General features: G+C 45.6%; 1 pseudogene; it reads left to right on the top strand.

Annotated features, from left to right (window-relative positions):
* Positions 1-25,690, top strand: part of LOC149971192 (uncharacterized) — a 42,396-nt pseudogene extending 16,706 nt beyond the window's left edge.
* The last annotated feature ends 268 nt before the right edge of the window (positions 25,691-25,958 follow it).

Here is a 25,958-nt window from a genome sequence, read left to right as displayed (position 1 = left end):
CACACACACACAGACACACACACAGACAGAGGTCGGTGTGTGGAATGTGCAAGTGCAAAGAAAGGACTCAGCAGATTACTGAAATATAAAACGCCCTTTCGGAACGGCGTTGTTGCAGATTATAGGATTGTGTTACAATACTTTATGTTGATGAAACTATTAGTTCCTGCAGTTAAAGGGGAAGCCATGTTGGACTGTGGGCCCTGCCTAACCCACCTCTGTACCTTTTACATAAACTACTAAGGCCAGACAATGGTGTCAAGTATCGTATGGCAGCATGCCCAGAAGTGGGCAAACAATTGCCTGGTACTAGGGGTGCCTCACTACTGGGGTGACCTCACTCCTCTCTCACTCTCCCATTGGCTGTGACCTCATCACATGACTCTCAGGAGAGACCAGGGGCTTAGTTCGAAAACGTGTGCCACTCAGCGCCTGCCGTTGCTGTGATTAAGTTTCTGTGTTGGACAAAGCGTTCTTGGTGACCAGTGAGGCGTGAGGGAGATATGATATTTCCTGGGAGGGCATCCAAGGCCTTTGTCCAAGGTCTTTGTGTTGGCCCCAGCCCCTGGTTGTGTCCTGCACCCAGGGAGGGTAAGGTGCTCTCTCAGGTGGTAGGTCAGATTAATGCGAGCTGTAAATGGGGGCACAAAGTCCACAGAGAACACCATGGCCCTTCTTGACACACAAATACACACACACACACACACACACGAACACGCACACGCACACATAATGTTACAAACACACATACAAACACTCTATGAATGTCTCCATCCACTTACAAATGTCCATAACGATGGATTGTCTGAAAGGATAAAGGGAGGGAGCAGCAAACAATTACCTTTTCACAAACTACACTGGAGAGAGCCAAGCCATTACTACAATTAAACACAAAAACTATGTTTTACAGTTTTTTCCGACTGCTTACACACAAAATCTTTTCATGTCACACGATTTTTGAAACCTCTCACACAAAGTGCCAAACTACACATCAAATATCCAAAGATTACCTGTTTTGAACAATGGATGCCAACAATGGAGAGAGAGCAAGAGGTGTAGGAGGGAGAGGAAGAGGAAGAAGAGGACGAGGGCAAAGAAGAGAAGGAAGGAGAGCCATCTCTGATGAGATTAGGGCAACACTTGTTGATCATGTGATCAACCACGGTATGACCATGAGAGAGGCTGGACTGAGAGTCCAGCCCAACTTGAGTCGATTTAGAGTGGCGTCCATAATTCGAACCTTCAGAAATGAGAACAGGTATGCAACTATCTAATGACTATTTTAACATTACAGTAATGTACTGTAAAATACGTATGACTGCATAGTATTGCATAAACATTTACAACTCTGAGCCATCCATTTACTGCACTGCATTGAATGAATGAGGTTGGTTACCATGCTGTACTACATTTTTTTGTACATTGTTTACAGTTCCTATGCTGAACACATACTGGGTTTGAATTCTGTATAGAGTGGAAAGGCAAATACATCATGGAGGACGAGGACGCTTGTTTACAGTTGTACAAGAGACTGCAATTATAAATTTGGTTTTGGCCAACAATGCAATTAGGATTCGAGAGATAAGAGAGCATATCTTGAATAATGACACCATGTTTAAGAACATCAATGCTGTAAGCCTGTCAACCATACAACGCATCCTCCAACGGCACCGAGTGACGATGAAACAACTTTACAAGGTGCCATTTGAGAGGAACTCTGACAGAGTCAAGAATATGCGACATGACTTTGTAGAGGTATGTATGCAACACTACTTCCAGTACTTCAGACATGCCATATTTACTCATCTGTATATCCTTTTGTCTGTTACAGAGAGTATTGGAGCTGGATGCCCATGTAATTCGCCATTAATTTATTTATGTGGCTGAGGTTGGCTTCAACCTCACCAAAACCAGGCGCCGCGGAAGAAATGTAATAGGACAGAGGGCAATTACCAATGTCCCTGGACAGCGTGTGCTGCCATATCTCAAAACGGGGTCCTCCATCTCAATGCCACACTGTGTCCGTACAACACCGGCCATATGCTCACTTTTCTGGATGCAATTTACACAATGCTTGTCCCTGGTCCAGATCAGGAGCCTGCTAAATTTGTGGTTTTATGGGACAATGTTAGTTTTCACCTGGCTGTTCTGGTCCAAAACTGGTTTGCCACCCATCCACAATTTATAGTTTTGTACCTACCCCCATATTCACCTTTTCTAAATCCCATAGAGGAATTCTTCTCAGCCTGGCACTGGAAAGTTTATGATTGCCAACCCTATGCCCGCATGCTGCTTTATGTGTTATTTCTTACATTGGTACCCCAGGTCATCTTAGGTTTCATTACATACAGTCGGGAAGAACTACTGAATATAAGAGCAACGTCAACTCACCATCAGTACGACCAGGAATATGACTTTCCTGAAGCGGATCCTGTGTTCTGCCTTTCACCCAGGACAACGGATCGGATCCCAGCCTGCGACCCAAAACAAAAATGTCGTAAAAGAGGGAAACAAAGCGGCCTTCTGGTCAGGCTCCGGAGACGGGCACATCGCGCACCACTCCCTAGCATACTTCTCGCCAATGTCCAGTCTCTTGACAACAAGGTTGATGAAATCCGAGCAAGGGTAGCATTCCAGAGGGACATCAGAGACTGTAACGTTCTTTGTTTCACGGAAACATGGCTCACTCGAGAGACGCTAACGGAATCGGTGCAGCCAGCTGGTTTCTCCATGCGTAGCGCCGACAGAAACAAACATCTTTCTGGTAAGAAGAGGGGCGGGGGCGTATGCCTTATGGTTAACGAGACGTGGTGTGGTCACAACAACATACAGGAACTCAAGTCCTTCTGTCCACCTGATTTAGAATTCCTCACAATCAAAGGTTGACCGCATTATCTACCAAGGGAATTCTCTTCGATTATAATCACAGCCGTATATATTCCCCCCCAAGCAGACACATCGATGGCTCTGAACGAACTTTATTTGACTCTTTGCAAACTGGAAACCACATATCCTGAGGCTGCATTCATTGTAGCTGGGGATTTTAACAAGGCTAATCTGAAAACAAGACTCCCTAAATTGTATCAGCATATCGATTGCGCAACCAGGGCTGGTATAACCTTGGATCATTGCTATTCTAACTTCCGCTACGCATATAAGGCCCTCCCCCGCCCTCCTTTCGGAAAAGCTGACCACGACTCCATTTTGTTGCTCCCTGCCTACAGACAGAAGCTCCCGCGCTAAGGTCTGTTCAACGCTGGTCCGACCAATCTGACTCCACGCTCCAAGACTGCTTCCATCACGTGGACTGGGATATGTTCCGCATTGCGGCGAACAACAACATTGACGAATACGCTGATTCGGTGTGCGAGTTCATTAGAACGTGCATTGACGATGTCGTTCCCATAGCAACGATTAAAACATTCCCAAACCAGAAACCATGGATTGATGGCAGCATTCGCGTGAAACTGAAAGCGAGAACCACTGCTTTTAATCAGGGCAATTCAACGGCTCAGACACAAGAGGTATGTGGCAGGGTCTACAGTCAATCATGGATTACAAAAAGAAAACCAGCCCCGTCACGGACCAGGATGTCTTGCTCCCAGGCAGACTAAATAACTTTTTTGCTCGCTTTGAGGACAATACAGTGCCACTGACACGGCCAGCAACCAAAACATGCGGACTCTCCTTCACTGCAGCCGACGTGAGTAAAACATTTAAACGTGTTAACCCTCGCAAGGCTGCAGGCCCAGACGGCATCCCCAGCTGCGCCCTCAGAGCATGCGCAGACCAGCTGGCTGGTGTGTTTACGGACATATTCAATCAATCCTTATCCCAGTCTGCTGTTCCCACATGCTTCAAGAGGGCCACCATTGTTCCTGTTCCCAAGAAAGCTAAGGTAACTGAGCTAAACGACTACCCGTAGCACTCACTTCCGTCATCATGAAGTGCTTTGAGAGACTAGTCAAGGACCATATCACCTCCACCCTACCTGACACCCTAGACCCACTCCAATTTCCTTACCGCCCAAATAGGTCCACAGACAATGCAATCTCAACCACACTGCACACTGCCCTAACCCATCTGGACAAGGACAAGGAATACCTATGTGAGAATGCTGTTCATCGACTACAGCTCAGCATTTAACACCATAGTACCCTCCAAACTCGTCATCAAGCTCGAGACCCTGGTTCTCGACCCCGCCCTGTGCAACTTGGTACTGGACATCCTGACGGGCCGCCCCCAGGTGGTGAGGGTAGGTAACAACATCTCCACCCCGCTGATCCTCAACACTGGGGCCCCACAAGGGTGCGTTCTGAGCCCTCTCCTGTACTCCCTGTTCACCCACGACTGCGTGGCCACACACGCCTCCAACTCAATCATCAAGTTTGCGGACGACACTACAGTGGTAGGCTTAATTACCAACAACGACGAGACGGCTTACAGGGAGGAGGTGAGGGCCCTCGGAGTGTGGTGTCAGGAAAATAACCTCACACTCAACGTCAACAAAACTAAGGAGATGATTGTGGACTTCAGGAAACAGCAAAGGGAGCACCCCCCTATCCACATTGGTGGGACAGTAGTGGAGAGGGTAGTAAGTTTTAAGTTCCTCGGCGTACACATCACAGACAAACTGAATTGGTCCACCCACACAGACAGCATCGTGAAGAAGGTGCAGCAGCGCCTCTTCAACCTCAGGAGGCTGAAGAAATTCGGCTTGTCACCAAAAACACTCTCAAACTTTTACAGATGCACAATCGAGAGCATCCTGTCGGGCTGTATCACCGCCGGGGGCAAACTACCTGCCCTCCAGGACACCTACACCACCCGATGTCACAGGAAGGCCATAAAGATCATGAAGGACAACAACCACCCGAGCCACTGCCTGTTCACCCCGCTATCATCCAGAAGGCGAGGTCAGTACAGGTGCATCAAAGCTGGGACCGAGAGACTGAAAAACAGCTTCTATCTCAAGGCCATCAGACTGTTAAACAGCCACCACTAACATTGAGTGGCTGCTGCCACACACTGACTCAACTCCAGCCACTTTAATGATGGGAATTGATGTAAAATATATCACTAGCCACTTTAAACAATGCTACTTAATATAATGTTTACATACCCTACATTATTAATCTCATATGTCGACGTATATACTGTACTCTATATCATCTACTGCATCTTTATGTAATACATGTATCACTAGCCACTTTAAACTATGCCACTTTACTCATCTCATATGTATATACTGTACTCGATACAATCTACTGCATCTTGCCTATGCCGTTCTGTACCATCACTCATTCATATATCTTTTTGTGCATATTCTTTATCCCTTTACACTTGTGTGTATAAGGTAGTAGTTGTGGAATTGTTAGGTTAGATTACTCGTTGGTTATTACTGCATTGTCGGAACTAGAAGCACAAGCCTTTCGCTACACTCGCATTAACATCTGCTAACCATGTTTGTGACGAATAAATTTGATTTGATTTTGATTTGTGATGTGGACGAAGTACTGTGGCCAGACCCAGGACGGAGAAGAGATGAAGCACTAGCAAGGCTCAAGCCACGCCCATCTGAGAATACAGTTCTGTTCAGCTGTTTGAGAAGTGGATAATGCATTTGTCAACTAATTGTCACTTCACTGATTGCTTTTAAAATAGAAACTGACAATATTCATATGATTACCTGTGCAAACCATCCATTCTCTTTGACTTCACTATCGGAGGAAAGTGTGAAACAATGTCTCAAAAGGATGGGGTTTTGACCCACGTGTATATCACAGCTAATATATCCATGGCGATTAAACACACAGACACTGCAACTACATGAAAAGAGAGAAGAGAAAAGGGTCTACTTAAAGTAAGTGTTCCCCTTCGTGGGATAGAAAATTGTTGATCATAATGTAAACAAAGTCGCTACTGAGAAAACAAAAGAAAAAAAATCTAAATCAATTGCGCAATCTTGGATCTTCCCCTATTGTCAAATAAATATGTATTGGTTAATTCTAGAGCAATATATGGTGATATTCACAACTGGTAGGTATTATTTTGGTACAAAACATTCCGCCTTGTGTTTGGGAGAAAGCCATGATGAAAGTTGATGGGAGATTGTGAGGGGGCAGGTACAAATTCTCTTTGGGGCAGTACCTTAGTAAGAGCTAGTTGGATAGAGTGTATTTTCATGCAAATGTATGAAATTGTGCCTATATGTAAATGCAAGTGATTTTTAAATGTTATTATGCTATCAATATAATAACAAAACACAAAGGCCAAATGTGGTTTAAAAACTTTGACATGTATCATTACAAAGAAGAAAAAAAGTAAAGTCCCACCGAAATGTCTGAATTCCATAGATGTTCTGTCTCTCATATACAATTGTTTATGTGCTATAATACAGTCAATATTTCATTTATTTTTTATTATTAAAAATAGTAAATTATCTTACTCCATACTGCAGCTGTACATTTCAGAACTGTGTTTGACCTTTTATTAATTTTGACGACTTTTTGTTACAAACACACATTTGGAGTCACACTCACAAGTAAGGAATAAGCTCTTTCCTTTAAAAATAGTGGTATAGAGAGCATTGTAATGGGGTCTTTTTTCCCAAAGAGTAAGGTGATCAGTGGAGAAGGACAGCTATCGATGAGCAGAGAGGAGTCAGACGGGTGTCGGTGAAGAGGTTCCTATCGAAGGTAACCCAGCTAGCACATTTGGTTCATTGGAAGTTGTTGGAACGTTAGTATTTGGTTTCATATTGGTTCCGGGAACAAAGCATGTTTCCTGGCTGGTAAAACTGAACGTTTTTTTTGACGTTCTGAGAACAGAAGTGAAAATTTAGGCTGTTCTGGGAACATAAATGTTTTGGTTGCAGGGAGGTACTGAGACATTTTTACTATGGTTCCCTGAAAGTTTTCCTGTGAGGTTGTATTAACGTTCTGAGAATAGAAAGTATAGCTTATTTGAAGGTAATTAAATAACGTTCTTAGAACACGATTCAATAAGACTTCTAATAACACTGTTAGCTTAGTTTGGATGAACTGTTTTGAACTCCAAGCACAGATAGGACACATGTATTAATTTGATTAGGCATTTAAGCAAGCTAATACCTTTATTTTTATTGTGGCACGGAGTCAGTGAGATTCAAACCTATGATCTTCTGTTCTCTATCCATGGAATTAGTCCACCATGCCACCAGGATGGAGCTAGCATGTTTTTTTTAACTCATACAAAGCTCTTAATTTTAGTCTATTCAAACAGACCCCATTTCAAAGGAAACAAGCACCCATGAGGAAACATTATGCTGATATACTGAAATTCCCACCTAATAAACATATGGTTCTCAGAATGTTATATGCTGGCTGGGTATTCTGCACCATTCCCAGAACATTGTGGAAAGGTTGTATGCAAAATACCTTGGGACATCCACGCTCTCACCAAGCTCTAAAAAACATTATGTGCTAGCTGGGAAGTGTACATTTCCTTTTGTGTCTAGTTCTGGAGCGTGTTTGGCAATTCATTTTGGGAGGGAGAAGGTGATAGGGATTGGCAACAGCTGTCTCATAGTCAATATAGTCCATGTCTATCTGTACAATCACAGCACATCATGCAAAGCAAGAAAATATGCAATTCAATTAAATTTCACACCTGAGAATGTGAGGAGTTAAGTGAAAGGCAATTGTTGTAAATAACGCAGCACACGAGTGAAAAACACTCTTAAATAGGGGATGATAACAAAATAAGACATGCTGATAAGTAATATAGTAAACATGCTGATAGTATAAGTAACAAATCAAAATTAAAACCTCCAGCCAGCCTATCAGAGGACAAAGATTAATCAATACTTTTGGATCTGCAGGAGTGCCTAGGGAGTAGGGGCTACGGCTAGGTGTAGATTTGGAATTCAGCCTTGGACAGAGAGTTCTGGAGAAGGTTAGAGCGTTATAATGCAGCCATCGTGTTCTCTCTCCATAGCCGTGCTTCTCCTGGGTACGAGTCTCTCTCTTTTCTTTTGAAGAGAGCAGAATTCAGTCTTCTTACTTATGTGATTATTATTATTTCATATAGAGAAAGGCAAATCTTGAGAGAGGGAGACACTTGAGAAGGATGAAAGTTAGAGGTGGACCGCGGCCTAGACCTCAGCAGGGATTTTGCGTGTAATCTGTCCTAATCCCAACAGGAATCCATTTAACTCCTCCTAATACCTAATCTGGCCCACAACTTTTCATTACTTCCATATTAGCACACTTGTCTTAAGACAGCAACATTTTCTAACAGAGCAGTACATATTTTTTAAACAGTCCAAGACATTTGGCACGCTGTGAATATGTGTGTGTGTTTGTGAGAGAGAGAGAGACTCTTAAACTTTCTTTCCATGATATACCTGTCTCATAGTCCCCTCTAGTCATGCTTAAAATGCATGTGGAATGCTCAGAAATGTGTGGCATGCTCCGCGATAGTCAGCCTGAATTTAGCTTAAATTTCCAGGCTTCTCCCTCATAGCAAAAATGAGATTACGACGGCTGGTTACGTGAGACTGAGCTGAACTCTGACCTTTGACCCTGTCCTGCAGAGAGGTGCATTTTGGAGTCTGACCGTAAGGCTTTTCAAGTCAGAACCACAGAACCATGACATTCAAGTTGATCAGGTATCACACCTGGCTTCAAATAGTCATCATCTTCTTTGAAATACTATAGCTCTGCCTCGATTGAGCTTGCCTGTTGTGGTGGAACCAACAGAGTAGTCACAAAAGAGCAGGCTCAGTCAAACGCTAACAGTATATGAAAGAAAACAGTATTTGAACCCAGATATGTCAGAATACCGACGACTTAAAGTAGTGGAACCAGATAGCCAGACAAGAGCAGGGACAGACTGGTATCAACAATTGTATGTCCAAATGGCACCCTATATTACAGGGAATAGAGTGTAATTTGGGACACAGGCAGCGTGATCTAAGTATTACAAGGATTAGCACACCACCGTATGCCTCAAGGTCTTCAAAAGGACAAGCTAGGAGACTGACTGACTGACAGGGGTTACACTTTAGAAATCACTGTCCCCAGAAACACTATTTAAATTTTTATCAGATAATCTACTGACAAAGGGATAACATGTCAAAGAGTACCAACTGATGGACCTTCAGTTACAAACAAAGTGTAATCGCATAATTGATATATTTGATAAGTGCTTCACACTTAGACGGTGAACATTAAAGGACAATATGAAACACAGTTGACATGGTCAGCATCCCAAATTGCACACTAATCCCTAAATATAGTGCACTGCTTTTGACCAGCATCAAAAGAAGTACACTATGTAAGGAATAGGGTGCCATTTGGGACATAGCCATGGACTGGAGAGACACTTGGCAGCAGGTAAAACAGGAGATAAAAACAGGGGTTGGCAGTGTCGTCTTGCTAATCCAATTGTTCTCATCTTTACAAGTTGCTTTGCCCTCTCTCACACACCCTATACTTGCTTTGTTACATTGCTGTAACACCTCCCATGCACCTCTCCTTTCAATACTATCTCCATATCAGCTTATGGCCCACTAACACCTTGCGTGTGGGCTGATCTATTTTTTACCAACTGGGTATCGAACCCTTGTTGTCTGGGGGGATTCAAGACTGTTAGCCCACTGAACTAAGGCCTACAGTTTTTACAAAAAAAATACTGCAACTGTCGGTGTCATGTAATAATTCTGTAAATTAATTGTAGGTCTACTTGTTTTATTTGTCTGGTAAATCTGTAACAGAATGAACAGAGTATACTACGTTTTTGCTCATTATGGCATTGTGACCTCAACATGTTAGCCACTACACTAGACCAGACTGACTGATTAGGATCACAGCGCCCCCTACTGGCCAGTCAATGAGGTGACATCACACACAATATTGTCAATGAACTACTCAACTCTACTAAAATCTTTTAAGTACATACTGTCGCATCATGGACAGCCCATCAAAACCACACACACCCCACAATTCAATGGACTGAATAGATAGATACGGTTTGTAAATAAGTGAATGGATAAAGACTACAAGATAGGACGGTTATTGTCATAGTGTGATTGTGCAATACTATTGTTTGCTTCTTTAGCTTTTTTATTAGAGATTACACATGTTTTATGGTTTTATTATATACTTATTTGCCAATTAAGGCCAAATGATTTGTTTAATAATAATACAGAGCTCATTTTCAGTTCTTTTATGTGTTTTGTCTCAACTTTTTTTACTTAGTCATAGCTTTAGATTGTGTACTGTACATTAACTTTGAGACATTTGTATCATACTGTACCATACCATAGCAGCTCTGTGACCTGGGGGTCTAGGTTCTTTCAGTATTCATGCTATGTTTTGGGGATGGCTGATGGCCCAGGTCTGGGCCTGTGTGTCTGTGGCAGAGCTCTTTTCTGCTTCAGGCTCGATGCCCCAAAGTAACCCTACACTGGGACACTACAGAAGAGGAGGGAAGGGGAAAGGGGGAGGTGAGAGAGTCCATGCTTGTGTTTTTTAGGGGGTGGAGAGCTGTAGTTTTGGTGGGTACTTTTTATGTTTGTTTAGAGGGTTGAGGAGGCTTTGATTACTTGCTATTCTGTTGGTGCTGGGGAGGGTGCTAGTTTCCCCACCTGCCACTATGGTAACAACAGTAAAGTTGACTATCTGTTGTTTATTTCCCAGATAGATGAACATGTTCATGTGACACTGTACATGGGACCTGCAGTTCTTAATGCCTAAAGGAGTTGTAATAGATGGTTGTGTCTATAGGGGAGAGTTGGGTAAGATGAGCCATTTTTTTACAATCAGCATCACTACGTCAAGGGAAATATTGTATTCTTTCTAACACAGATATCTACATATATTTTAGGATGTTGTATCTCACTGGAAATAACCACAATTCATGTAAACATAACAGTTTTGAAAACATAGCTTCTCCAAAAAAAAGGGGTCTCTTGGTATGGGGTAAATTGAGCATAGGGACAGGGTAAGATTAACCGCCTTGGGGTAAGTGGGTAATGGTGTCTTGTGACAGTGGGTGAAGTTTAATTTATGGAATGTGGTGTGGTATATTGTATATCTTAAATGTATGCCTACATTCAGATATTCACTGAGTGTACAAAACATTAGGAACACCTTCCTAATATTGAGTTGTACCCCCTTTTGCCTTCAGAACAGCCTCAATTCATCGGGCATTGACTCTACAAAGTGTCAAAAGCATTCCACAGGGATGCTGGCCCATGTTGACTCCAATCCTTACCACAGTTGTGTCAAGTCGGCTGTATTTTATTTTGGGTGGTGGACCATTATTGATTCACACGGGACATGTTGAGCGTGAAAAACCCAGCAGCGTTGCAGTTCTTGACACACTCAAACCTGGTGCGCCTGGCACCTACTACCATACCCTGTTCAAAGGCACTTGTTTGACTTGCCTATTCACCCTCTGAATGGCACACATGCACAATTCATGTCTCAATTGTTTAAAGGCTTAAAAATGATTTGTTAACCTGTCTCTTCTCCTTAATCTACACTGATTGAAGTGGATTTAACAAATGACATCAATAAGGGATCACAGCTTTCACCTGGATTTACCTAGTCAGTCTATCTCATGGAAAGAGCCAGTGTTCCTAATGTTTGGTATACTCAGTGTATAACAGGGCCTATTTCTGAAGTGTGATTACTTGCAATGTGATATGGATTTACCTACCTTGGTTGAACGCACTGCTGATGACTGTAAATTGCTCTGGATGAGAGTGTCTGCTGAATAACTACGATGAATATTCTGCACCCATCAGTGGAGACATTTGAGAAGTTCCTGTCTGTAGGACATGGAGGGGGAAAGGCGGTGTGTCTGAACGTCGCCTAGAGAATGAAGTGCTGCCAGTCGTCCAGCGGGTGCTTGGACCAGAGGAGAGCCCTCCAATCACTGCTCCTAATCCCTTCAGAGTTCGCACTTTGAGGGGGCCCTTGGCACTGGCCCCAACCCTGGCTTTCAATAGCCAATAGTGCCCCCCTGCCATCTCCCTCCCCGCTAGCCAAAATAGTACCACCCCCACCATACCACTACTATTAAAGCCAAAAAAACTCCCACAGCCATCCCCTAACCCACAAAAACATGTGCAAGGCAAAGAATAGGAGTGGTGGTAGTGTGGAGTTGGTATGGGGGTTCCAACCCAAATAAGGATTAAGGGGAGAGGGAGTTGTGCTGGGGCTTGGACTCAACCGACGCCAGGCTCAAAGGCGTTAGGTCTGGACAGAGGCCAAGCCTTAAGGGGTGACATTGTAGAAAGAGAGGGACAGAAAAGGACTAAGGGATAAATAGCCAGCCCAGAACTTACAACACGAGATATACCCTTCCTTGGTTATGTAACAACTGTTATCAGTTGTACAGACCTCAGACAATGCAGAGATGTCGAGAAGCTCCCTAGATGTGGATGTGGAGGTCAGTGTACATGGATACCTACCTAGGTCTGTGTATGAATGTGGGGAGTTTTTCAAGTACTGGGTTGTCTCAATAATCATGCATGTCCAATTATATGACGCAGAATTACAATGATTGTGAGTTTTAAAAAGTTGTCATGTTCCAATATCTACAGTTGCTCCTTCGGTTGGGTACTGCGTCTCCTTATTATCAGCACTTCTCTGGCCCCACCTGCAGGCAGAAAGATGCGCTGTGCCACTTTTTCATGATGAGGGTACTCTATCAGTGGGTGATAAACCTGGCTGAAAAACTAAATTGTTGTGAGTACTTTAACTTCTCTTTAAAAAAAACATTGAGAACATCACAGTACCGGCACCTCAAAGGCTGTGCAACAAGTGTGTGTGTGACAGAGAGTGTGACAGCGAGTGTGTGAGAGAGAGAGAGAGAGAGAGAGAGAGAGAGAGAGAGAAAAAGAGAGAGAGAGAGAGAGAGAGAGACAGACCAGACACTCTTGGATCTCCACATGGGAAATCTTGGGTCTCTTTCAGGCTCAGTGATGGAAACACAAGTGGGCTGGACTAGAGAATGGAGCCTGTGGTCCATAGGGAATGAGATCTTAGTGTGACGCCCATTCACACCCTGAACAGTTCCCAGTAACACTCACTCAGCTGTCCTGCGACAGGGTCACCTAGGGAGGCACTAAACCCCCCAAAACATAGGGTGTAGCTGGGTCATTCCACACATTCGACCTTGAAGTGTAACTTTGTCCCAAAAACGTTTGAGTTCAGCTAATTTTACATTCTGTCATGAAGAATAATGAAAAAGACATTTTCACATCTCAAGATGTTAAATAAATATTAAGTAGCCAAATAATGTCACAGGGTTGAACTTAATAGGGTTGACCATAACAGGGTTGATGATTTCATCTTAAATCAGCCATAAATCCCCTTTTGACAGGGGGAAAGGAAGCTTGTTGTGTGCAACAGGGAGAGGCAATTGACATTTCTAGGCTGTCTATCTATGGGTAACAGGGTTGATGTATTATGCTTGACCCGCTCAGTTTTCCACCACAAAATACCAGAAAATGGCCTAAAATAGTAGACTTTTACAATATGATTTGACTGTCAGATGTTCAATGTTTCCTTAGATTTTTTTTTTTTTTTAAGGAATAGTTTCACCATATTAAAACGTGAATTCAGTTCACGTAAGAGGGTTGACCTTAAAATGAGGGACAGTTGGAAATGAATTACTAATCACATTAAACAAATAATCAAAAATGACTATAATTAGGGCTTTACAATGATGGTGAAAACTTTTAGATATTTTTGGGTTAAGTGGCTTAAAATCTTACTAGAAGTCAGAGGTATGGAACGCCGTTTCGGTCTTTGCGTGTCAAAAAAGATACACGTCAAATAACACGATTCACCAATACGTATGCTACGATGCTGGTAAAGTTTTGTCTCGCGCACCTGCCGCTGCCGCACAAACGCAGACACACCTTCCCAAACTCTGGATAGCGCTGGTCATAAAAAAAAGCTAGCTAGCTGATTGATGCAAACAATATTCTAAACATAGGAAAATGACAATCTGTTTCAGTAGCTGTAGTTACCTAGCTAACTATCTAGATAGATGTCATCATCTAAAAGACCAATTATTTTTTGATTAATGGTGGTCGGACCCACCTATGTGAAGCTAGCCACAATAAGTATTTGGCTAGCTTCACAATTACTTGGTTTGGTAAGAAGAATGCCCCTCTCCCCACAGGTTTGAATACTACCTCTGAGGGTTTAGAGCTTGAGGTAGTCACCTCATTCAAGTACCTGGGAGTATGGCTAGACAGTACACTGTCCTTCTCTCAGCACATATCAAAGCTGCAGGCTAAAGTTAAATCTAGACTTGGTTTCCTCTATCGTAATTACTCCTCTTTCACCCCAGCTGCCAAACTAACCCTGATTCAGATGACCATCCTACCCATGCTAGATTACGGAGACATAATTTATAGATCAACAGGTAAGGGTGCTGTCGAGGGCTAGATGTTCTTTACCATTCGGCCATCAGATTTGCCACCAATGCTCCTTGTAGGACACATCACTGCACTCTATACTCCTCTGTAAACTGGTCATCTCTGTATAACCGTCGCAAGATCCACTGTTTGATGCTTATTTGTAAAACCCTCATAGACCTCACTCCCCCCTATCTGAGATATCTACTGGAGCCCTCATCCTCCACATACAACACCCGTTCTGCCAGTCACATTCTATTAAATGTCCCCAAAGCACATGCATCCCTGGGTTGCTCCTCTTTTCAGGTCGCTGCAGCTAGCAACTGGAATGAGCTGCAACAAACACTCAAACTTGACAGTTTTATCTCAATCTCTTCAATCGAAGACTCAATCATGGACACTCTTACTGACAGTTGAGGTTGCTTTGCGTGATGTATTGTTGTCTCTACCATCTTGCCCTTTGTGACGTTGTCTGTGCCCAATAATGTTTGTACCATGTTTTGTGCTCGTACCATAGTGTGTTGCTACCATGTTGATGTCATGATGTGTTGCTACCATGCTGTGTTGTTGTCTTAGGCCTCTATGTATGTAGTGTTGTGTTGTCTCTCGTCGTGATGTGTGTTTTGCCATTTATTTCTGTTATTTATTTTAATCCCAGCCCCCGTCCCCAAACGAGGTCTTTTGCCTTTTGGTAGGCCGTCATTGTAAATAAGAATTTGTTCTTAACTGACTTGCCTAGTTAAATAAAAGGTTACATTAAAAATAAATAACATAAAAATAAAACTATGAGCCACATTAGTGGAATTTGCGGTTTGCCTTCAAAATAAAATTCTGTCATTGAATAGCTCATGCTAAACGAGATTGGAATGTTGTTAAATAAATTTTAAAAAAGACAATAATTTGTTAATTTGGCAAAAATCTGTTGAAATCACACTGGATGTATTAAACTTTAGAATTGCATTGTGGGCAGTTATTTCACTGTACTGCCTTACCTGTGGATTGTGGATCAATTACATGGGTTATCAGTCTACTCAGTGACACCCAGAGTACATTAGCGTCGTAGCTCTTATTACGGGATTCTGAAACCACTGAATTGAGCCACATTTACTGTACCAGTCAACCTACTATGTGTATTGAACACTATTCCAGAGGAAAAGCCATACAAGGTTAATGTTTTGAAGTCTGATAACTCTGAGGAGGACGTTGGGAAAAAAACACTTAGGTGCTGAATAGACTGATACCCTATTTCATTGATCCCCAGTCCTTAGGTAAGGCTGTACAGTGCAATATGATTGTCAGTATGCACAATAGGCTAACTGGGGAGGTGATTTCCCACAGTCAAAGTCCCTGAAAGGAGCTAATACTCTAATATTTGTGTAAACTCTTCACAGTTGTGTTCTGTGGGTGTCACCGAGTAGACTGATACCCCATTTCATTGCTACACATTACAACACTCCAACCTTGTTTAACATGATCTAGTCTAACTTGTGCTCCCAAGTGGCACAGCGGTCTAAGGCACTGCCTTGCACTCAATGCCAGAGGTGTAACTACAGACACTCTGGTTTGAATCCAGGATGTATCACAACTGGCTGTGATTGGGAGTCCCATAGGGCAGCGCACAATTGGCCCACCGTCATCTGGGTTTGGCTGGAGTCAGCTGTCACTGTAAATAAGAATTTGTTCTTAAAACACTTAAAACAAAAATATATATATATGGCATGATTCCACCAATTGTAACCTTCTGCATCACTTGAGGGAGGGACTTTTATTTTGAAGGCCAATCGCAAATTCCACTATTGTGGCTAATCCTTATTGTGGCAAGCTTCACAAAACCTAACCCGGTCCAGTCAAGCCTCACTAGCCAGAAGAAGCTAGCTGGCTGCTCATAAAGTCAGCTGTGAGCAACATGGTTAAGTCCCTAGCTAGCTAGTTATTTTCATGAACTGAAGTTCAACAACAAGTGGCTACCTAAGTTAGCTACCCAGTTTCTTCTGGTCATTGTTTTCAGGCTGGTTTCATTGGTGCTAGCTAGGTACCAAGCTAAAGCTAGCTAACTACCACAAAAGTTGCTAATAACATCTGTATCAAAGATATTTGCGAAAAAATAAATCTGATCTTATTTCAAATGCTCACACAAACGTTTTCCCATTCAGTCGAACAAATAAGGCCTTATTACCAACGCAGTAATGTAAACACATCTTCGTGGCTGGTGTGTGCTTGTTTGCAGACTTTTCTTTTTTATACAGCTTTGTCAGTGCTACTGATCGTAGTGGTGGAGCTTGGCTTGCAAGTGCAAATTCAGCACACACAAAATTCTATAATAGAATTGTGTTATTTGACGTGTATCATTTTTGACATGCAAAGACCCAAATGGCATTCCATACAGACTGTGCAAGGAGGGACATGTTAAAATGCTGAATTTTCAGGCTTCAGCATGAAATCGTACAATTATTTTAGCACCCAAAAAAACGTAATACTTCCAGATCAACTGTAATGTCAAAGCCATTGTAAGGCACAATTTCTCCGCTTTCCAACAAATTCCATGACGAGACCTCCACGCTGCCCTTTTCTGCATGATTCAAGAAGGCAATGAGCTCCGTCGGGTCTTTTTTTAAATGGCGGGTGGGGAAGCGTAACTAATGCGTGACAGTGAGAAGGAAAGATGTCGTGTGGGGAAAAAGCTTCCCCCTTTTTCCTCCCAACATAATGATGGTCATTATGGCAAACAGTTCTATTTTTGTTTCATCAGACCAGAGGACATTTCTCCAAAAAGTACAATCTTTGTCCCCATGTGCAGTTGCAAACCGTAGTTTGGCTTTTTAATGGTGGTTTTGGAGCAGTGGTTTCTTCCAGACCCTCCCCTATAGGTTCAGGTTTTGCGGCCGGAGTCCGCACCTTGGGGGGGAGGGGTGTAACTGTCACGTTCTGACCATAGTTCTTTTGTGTTTTCTTTGTTTTAGTGTTGGTCAGGACGTGAGCTGAGGGGATTTCTATGTGTGTCTAGTTTTCCCGTTTCTATGTTTGGCCTGATGTGGTTCTCAATCAGAGGCAGGTGTTAGTCATTGACTCTGATTGGGAACCATATTTAGGTAGCCTGTTTTGTGGGTGGTTGTCTTCTGTCTTTGTGTCTATGCACCAGATAGGACTGTTTCAGTTTTTCACATTTGTTGTTTTGGTATTTTGTAGTGTTCACATTTATTTTCTTTATTAAACATGTTGAACACTAACCACGCTGCGTTTTGGTCCGATCCTTCGTCCACAGAAGAAAGCCGTAACAGAACCACCCACCAACCAAGGATCAAGCAGCGTGGTAACAGGCAGCGGCAGCAGGAGCAGCAAAATAGGGAGGAATGGACATGGGAGGACGTTTTGGACGGCAAGGGTTGCTACACATGGGGGGAGATCTTGGGGGGAAAGGTTCGCCTCCCATGGGAACAGGTGGAGGCAGCTAGGAGAGCAGAGGCAGCCGGAGAGAGGAACCGGCGATACGAGGGAACACGGCTGGCAGGGAAGCCTGAGAAGCAGCCCCAAAAATGTATTGTACACGGAGAGTGTGGCCAAGGCAGGTAGGAGTCCTGCGCCAGGTTCCGTGCTTACCGGAGTGAGAGAGGGCATCATACTGGTCAGGCACCGTGTTATGCGGTGGAGCACACTGTGTCCCAAGTACGCGTGCTTAACCCAGTGCGGTACATTCCAGCTCCTCGTATCGTCCGGGCTAGGTTGAGCGTCGAGCCAGGTGCCATGAAGCCGGCTCTACGCATCTGGTCTCCAGTGCGTCTCCTTGGGCCGGCATACATGGCACCAGCCTACGCATGGTGTCCCTGGTTCGCCTGCACAGCCCAGTGCGGGCTATTCCACCTTGCCGCACTGGGCGGGCTACGGGAGCATTCAACCAGGTAAGGTTGGACAGGCTCGATGCTCCAGATCTCCAGTACGCCTTCTCGGGCCGGTCTATCCGGTGCCATCTCCACGCACCAGCCCTCCGGTGGCAGCCCCCCGCACCAGGATTCCTGTGCTTATCCATAGCCCAGTACTCCCTGTTCCTCCTCTCCACACTCACCCTGAGTTGCGTGTCCTCGGCCCAGTACAACCAGAGCCAGCACCACGCACCAGGCCTACAGTGCGCCTCGCCTGTCCAGAGCTGCTCGAGTCTCCCGCCTGTCCAGAGCTGCTCGAGTCTCCTGCCTGTCCAGAGCTGCTCGAGTCTCCCGCCTGTCCAGAGCTGCTCGAGTCTCCCGCCTGTCCAGAGCTGCTCGAGTCTCCCGCCTGTCCAGAGCTGCTAGAGTCTCCCGCCTGTCCAGAGCTGCTAGAGTCTCCCGCCTGTCCAGAGCTGCTAGAGTCTCCCGCCTGTCCAGAGCTGCTAGAGTCTCCCGCCTGTCCAGAGCTGCTAGAGTCTCTCGCCTGTCCAGAGCTGCTAGAGCCGTCAGTCAGCCAGGACCTGCCAGAGCCGTCAGTCAGCCAGGACCTGCCAGAGCCGTCTGTCAGCCAGGAGCTGCCAGAGCCGCCAGCCAGCCAGGAGCTGCCAGAGCCGCCAGCAAGCCAGGAGCTGCCAGAGCCGCCAGCAAGCCAGGAGCTGCCAGAGCCGCCAGCCAGCCAGGAGCTGCCAGAGCCGCCAGCCAGCCAGGAGCTGCCAGAGCCGCCAGCCAGCCAGGAGCTGCCAGAGCCGCCAGCCAGCCAGGAGCTGCCAGAGCCGCCAGCCAGCCAGGAGCTGCCAGAGCCGCCAGCCAGCCAGGAGCTGCCAGAGCCGCCAGCCAGCCAGGAGCTGCCAGAGCCGCCAGCCAGCCAGGAGCTGCCAGAGCCGCCAGCCAGCCAGGAGCTGCCAGAGCCGTCAGCCTGTCCTGAGCAACCCTTCAGTCCCGAGCTGCCCCTCAGTCCCGAGCTGCCCCTCAGTCCGGAGTTGCCCCTCAGTCCGGAGTTGCCCCTCAGTCCGGAGCTGCCCCTCAGTCCAGTGGAGCCATTTAGTAGGGTTGCCAATTCTAGGTCGGCGGCGAGGGTCGCCATTCCTAGGAGGAGACTAAGCGGACAAAGACTATGGTGGAGTGGGGTCCACGTCCTGCGCCAGAGCCACCACCGAGGACAGATGCCCACCCAGACCCTCCCCTATAGGTTCAGGTTTTGCGGCCGGAGTCCGCACCTTGGGGGGGAGGGGTGTAACTGTCACGTTCTGACCATAGTTCTTTTGTGTTTTCTTTGTTTTAGTGTTGGTCAGGACGTGAGCTGAGGGGATTTCTATGTGTGTCTAGTTTTCCCGTTTCTATGTTTGGCCTGATGTGGATCTCAATCAGAGGCAGGTGTTAGTCATTGTCTCGGATTGGGAACCATATTTAGGTAGCCTGTTTTGTGGGTGGTTGTCTTCTGTCTTTGTGTCTATGCACCAGATAGGACTGTTTCAGTTTTTCACATTTGTTGTTTTGGTATTTTGTAGTGTTCACATTTATTTTCTTTATTAAACATGTTGAACACTAACCACGCTGCGTTTTGGTCCGATCCTTCATCCACAGAAGAACGCTGTTACAATTGTATCCATTACCTCCAGCATCTTCACACTGTCCTTTGCTGTTGCTCTGGGATTGATTTACACTTTTGACACCAAAGTATGTTCATCTTTAGGAGACAGAACACGTCTCCTTCCTGAGGGGTATGACGGCTGCATGGTCCCATGGTGTTTATACTTCCGTACTATTGTTTGTACAGATGCACGTGGTACCTTCAGGTGTTTGGAAATTGCTCCCAAGGATGAACCAGACTTGTGGAGGTCTACAATCTTTCTTCTCAGGTCTTGGCCGATTTCTTTAGATTTTCCCATGATGTCAAGCAAAGAGGCACTGAGTTTGAAGGTAGGCCTTGAAATACATCCACAGGTACACTCAAATGATGTCAATTAGCCTATCAGAAGCTTCTAAAGCCATGATATCATTTTCTGGAATTTTCCAAGCTGTTTAAAGGCACAGTCAACTTAGTGTATGTAAACTTCTGTCCCACTGGAATTATGAAACAGTGAAATAATCTGTCTGTAAAAAAATTACTTGTCATGCACAAAATAGATGTCCTAACTGACTTGCCAAAACGATAGTTTGTAGACAAGAAATTTGTGGAGTGTTGAAAAACTAGTTTTAATGACTCCACTCTAAGTGTATGTAAACTTCTGACTTCAACTGTATATACATTTTACCATCCCGGTATATTTTACATTTGTTATCTTGTTGTTATTAGTCCCACCCTTCAGCTCCATTCAACCCCTCCCGTCTATCACCTAACACTATCCATTTTGGATTTCTATTTGTCGTATACATTTCCAAACTGTGCTGTGATTCTTCACAAATGTTCTGAACCATTATATTCTCATAGTTTCAACAGATTGTAAAACATTTTTGCTAAAATAATTATTATATTATTGATCGATTGACTATGACATTTCAAATCACCCAGTATTGCTATATGCAGTGTTAGCGCCACGTAGGTGTTGCAATTCTTCAGCCATTCCTGGACCTGTGACCAAAAATTTGCTACATACGGACAGTACCAAAATAAATGATCTAATGACTCTGCCTCCTCACAGCAAAATCTACAAAGCTGGTAAGGTTGCATCTCCCATATACACTGCTCAAAAAATAAAGGGAACACTTAAACAACACAATGTAACTTCAAATCAATCACACTTCTGTGAAATCAAATTGTCTACTTAGGAAGCAACACTGATTGACAATAAATTTCACATGCTGTTGTGCAAATGGAATAGACAACAGGTAGAAATTATAGGCAATTAGCAAGACACCCCAATAAAGGGGTGGTTCTGCAGGGGGTGACCACAGACCTGGCTGATGTTTTGGTCACTTTTGAATGCTGGCTGTGCTTTCACTCTAGTGGTAGCATGAGACGGAGTCTACAACCCACACAAGTGGCTCAGGTAGTGCAGCTCATCCAGGATGGCACATCAATGCGAGCTGTGGCAAGAAGGTTTGCTGTGTCTGTCAGCGTAGTGTCCAGAGCATGGAGGCGCTACCAGGAGACAGGCCAGTACATCAGGAGACGTGGAGGAGGCCGTAGGAGGGCAACAACCCAGCAGCAGGACCGCTACCTCCACCTTTGTGCAAGGAGGAGCAGGAGGAGCTCTGCCAGATACCTGCAAAATAACCTCCAGCAGGCCACAAATGTGCATGTGTCTGCTCAAACGGTCAGAAACAGACTCCATGAGGGTGGTATGAGGGTCCGCCGTCCACGGGTGGGGGTTGTGCCACAGCCCAACACCGTGCAGGACGTTTGGCATTTGCCAGAGAACACCAAGATTGGCAAATTCGCCACTGGCGCCCTGTGCTCTTCACAGATGAAAGCAGGTTCACACTGAGCACATGTGACAGACGTGACAGAGTCTGGAGACGCCGTGGAGAACTTTCTGCTGCCTGCAACATCCTCCAGCATGACCGGTTTGGCGGTGGGTCAGTCATGGTGTGGGGTGGCATTTCTTTGGGGGGCCGCACAGCCCTCCATGTGCTCGCCAGAGGTAGCCTGACTGCCATTAGGTACCGAGATTAGATCCTAAGATCCCTTGTGAGACCATATGCTGGTGCGGTTTGCCCTGGGTTCCTCCTAATGCAAGACAATGCTGGACCTCATGTGGCTGGAGTGTGTCAGCAGTTCCTGCAAGAGGAAGGCATTGATGCTATGGACTGGCCCGCCCGTTCCCCAGACCTGAATCCAATTGAGCACATCTGGGACATCATGTCTCGCTCCATCCACCAACGCCACGTTGCACCACAGACTGTCCAGGAGTTGGCGGATGCTTTAGTCCAGGTCTGGGAGGAGATCCCTCAGGAGACCATCCGCCACCTCATCAGGAGCATGCCCAGACGTTGTAGGGAGGTCATACAGGCATGTGGAGGCCACACACACTACTGAGCCTAATTTGGACTTGTTTTAAGGACATTACATCAAAGTTGGATCAACCTGTAGTATGGTTTTCCACTTTAATTTTGAGTGTGACTCCAAATCCAGACCTCCATGGGTTGCTAAATTTGATTTCCATTGATCATTTTTGTGTGATTTTGTTGTCAGCACATTCAACTATGTAAAGAAAAAAGTTTTTAATAAGAATATTTCATTCATTCAGATCTAGGATGTGTTATTTTATTGTTCCCTTTATTTTTTTGAGCAGTGTATATAACATTCTATTGGTTGTAAAAATGTTGTATAATAATTTAAATATAAAAATTCAAAGTTTTGAAACAGACGTCATTTTGCGTGTCAATTCATAAACCACGTGTCATGGAATCGGTACATCGAAAATCTCTTCCCAACTCTTTTGCATGCTATATAGCACAGCTGTCAATTGTTTGGTCCTTAAATGAAACTGGTATATATTTTTATATCTCACAATTTTCTTTAACCAATTTTGATCATTAATGCAGAGCCGACAGACCAGTTCCTTACTGTTTTCGCCCTTCCACGTGCCTCTTCCATTTTTGTGGTAATGCTGAAATTAGTTGGTTGTAATTTTGGATAGAGCAGATGTAACAGTATAGTTTGCGTACGTCTCCTCGCCCCTACCTGGGTTCGAACCAGGGACCCTCTGCAACAGTCACCCTCGAGGCATCGTTACCTATCGCTCCACAAAAGCCACGGCTCTTGCAGAGCAAGGGAAATAACTACTTCATGGTCTGAGAGCGAGTGACGTCGCTGATTGACACGCTATTAGCACGCACCCCGCTAACTAGCTAGCCATTTCACACCGGTTACACAGACATGTACACATATTTGTGTTAGCTGCATGTGTGACCTCCACCAGTCCTATTTATGATATAATTTACAAAGATAGTTTTTTCCCCCCAATGTTATCGACAAATATAGTTTTTTTGATCAATTAGTATATTTGAGTTTAACCACAATATTTGTTGTATTATTTGTTCTGTCTTTTATGGTGGATTAAACTGAAATTGCAAACAACTTTCTATGGCTTGTTTAAAAAAGAAAAATATTTTGGAGATCATTTCGTTTTCAAATAACCAAAAGAAAACCATGGTATGATTTAAAGCACTATAGTAGTACCATGATTTTTTTTTTTACAGAGCCTATAAATAAAGAGCTGTCAATGCAGGGTGTTTACAGCTCATTGTTTTAGAGCCTATGATCTGCGCCTCTCGTCAATAAAAGGTGCCCGCGGCAGACTGGTGGCTGAGCCATCCTCGTTTGCAATGCAAATAGACTAACGGCAGTAAAGACAGGAGATGAGGAAGGGGGGACATCTGTGGCTGACGCACACGCTGCTGATGGCCCTGTGTCACGAAATGAATGCCTGGGTATAGCCTGTGCAGGCTGGTCCGCCTGGTGCATCACGGCAGGTAGCCTAGCGGTTAAGAGCATTGGGCCTGTAATTGAAAGGTTGCTGGTTCAAATCCCTGAGCTGAGTAGGTGGAAAATTGGCCAATATGCCCTTGCGCAAGGCACTTAACCCTAACTGCTACTGTAAGTCTGCTAAATGGCAAAAAAAGTATGATTTATCCTCCCTCTCACCATCATCAGCTACCCTTGCTCAGTATTATGTCATTATCTATCCCCCATCTCTATTATATAGTCCCCCCACCACACTTGTCATTACCCCTCAGCATCATCAGCAATGCCTGTATTTATTCCCACACCAACCCCCCCCCCCCCCCCACACACACACACACACACACAAATACACGTCTAAACAGTATATGTGTTAACTCACAGTGATTAAGTGAGTAAGTGAGTGAGTGAGTGAGAGATCGAGTGTCTGTGAGGGTCTTATGAACCATCCGGCTTGAGAAACCAGGATCTTTTTTCAGAGCTATCTCTGACATTGCCCAGTGTAATACAGTCTAGTAAAGTGGGAGGGCTGCAAGACCCATGATAAACAATCATATACAGTACCTCTATCATTGTTTTAATCATGGCATTGCACTACAATCACTACTCCTGCTGCTGTTACCATTGACCGACTAGTACTTCAATAACACTATAACACACTATACCCACTGCACACACATAGACACAAACACATAAACACAGTCCACACACATAATAATTGTAACAAACTGGTGCGGACTCCAGGCCACAAACCTGAACCTATAGGGGAGGGTCTACCCTGGTGGGCATCTACCCTTGGCGGCGGCTCCGGTACGGGGCGTAGACCCCGCTCCACCTCTGGCACCCCCCACTTTGGTGGCACCTCTGGCACCGACCCCGGACTGGGGACCCTCTCCACAGACCCCAGACTGGGGACCCTCGCCGCAGGCCCCGGACTGGGGACCCTCGCCGCAGGCCCCAGACTGGGGACCCTCGCCGCAGGCCCCAGACTGGGGACCATCGCTGCAGGCCCCAGACTGGGGACCATCGCCGCAGGCCCCGGACTGGGGACCCTCGTTGAAGGCCCCGGACTGGGGAACCTCGTTGAAGGCCCCGGACTGGGAACCCTCGCTGCAGGCCCCGGACTGGGGAATGTTGCTGGGGCTCCGGACTGCAGCTCGTCGCTGGATGCTCCGGACTGGGGACCGTCGCTGGAGGCTCCGGACTGGGGACCGTCGCTGGAGGCTCTGGACCGCGGATCAACGCTGGAAGCTTCGTGCCATGGATCCTCACTGCATTCTCCAGGCCGTGGATCATCACTGGAGACTTCATGCCATGGATCCTCACCGGAGGCTTCGTGCCATGGATCATCACTGGAGGCTTAGTGCCATGGATCATCACTGGAGGCTTCGTGCCATGGATCATCACTGGAAGCTTCGGGCCATGGATCATCACTGGAGGCCTCCTAAGTGGAGCCGGTATAGGTCTCACCGGACTGAGGAGGCGTACTGGAGGCCTGGTACGTGGAATCGGAACAGGTCTTACCTTACTGGGGAGATGCACTGGAAGCCTGGTGCATGGATCAGGCACCGGATGCACTGGGCCGTGGAGGCGCACTGGAGGTCTCAAGCGTAGAGCTGGCACAACCTGTCCTGGCTGGATGGTTACTTTTGGCCGGCAAATGCGGGGCGCTAGCACAGGAAGCACTGGGCTGTGCAGACGCACCGGAGACACAGTGCGCAGAGCCAGCGCAGGATATCCTGGGCCGAAGAGACGCACTGGAGGCCAGGAGCGCTGAGTCAGCACCATACATCCTGGCTGGATGCCCACTCTAGCCCATCCAATGCAGGGAGCTGGAATGTAGCGCACCGGGCTGTGAACGCGCACTGGAGACACCGCATGACATGGTGCCTGACCTGTACCACACTCCCCACAGTAAGCACAGGGGGGTTGGCTCAGGTCTAAACCCTAACTCCACCAATCTCCCCGTGTGCTCCCCCCAAACATTTTTTTGGAGCTGCCTCTCGGGCTTCTGTGCTAGCCTTGACCCTAAGTAACGCTGGTCCCCTTGAGTAGCTTTCCAGCCAGGATCTCCTCCCACGTCCAGGATCCTTTTCCTTCCAGAATGTCTTCCCATGTCCACTCTGTCTGCTCCTCCCGGCCACGCCGCTTAGTCCGTTTGTGGTGGGATCTTCTGTAAAGAACGTTGTCTGAAGGAGACCAAGGCGCAGCG

Source organism: Oncorhynchus mykiss, chromosome 27 (genome assembly GCF_057628025.1).
Source record: "Oncorhynchus mykiss isolate SJ-2025 chromosome 27, ASM5762802v1, whole genome shotgun sequence".
NCBI lineage: Eukaryota > Metazoa > Chordata > Actinopteri > Salmoniformes > Salmonidae > Oncorhynchus > Oncorhynchus mykiss.
Note: the sequence above shows the minus strand (reverse complement) of the source record. Positions and strands in the feature narration are given on the sequence as shown.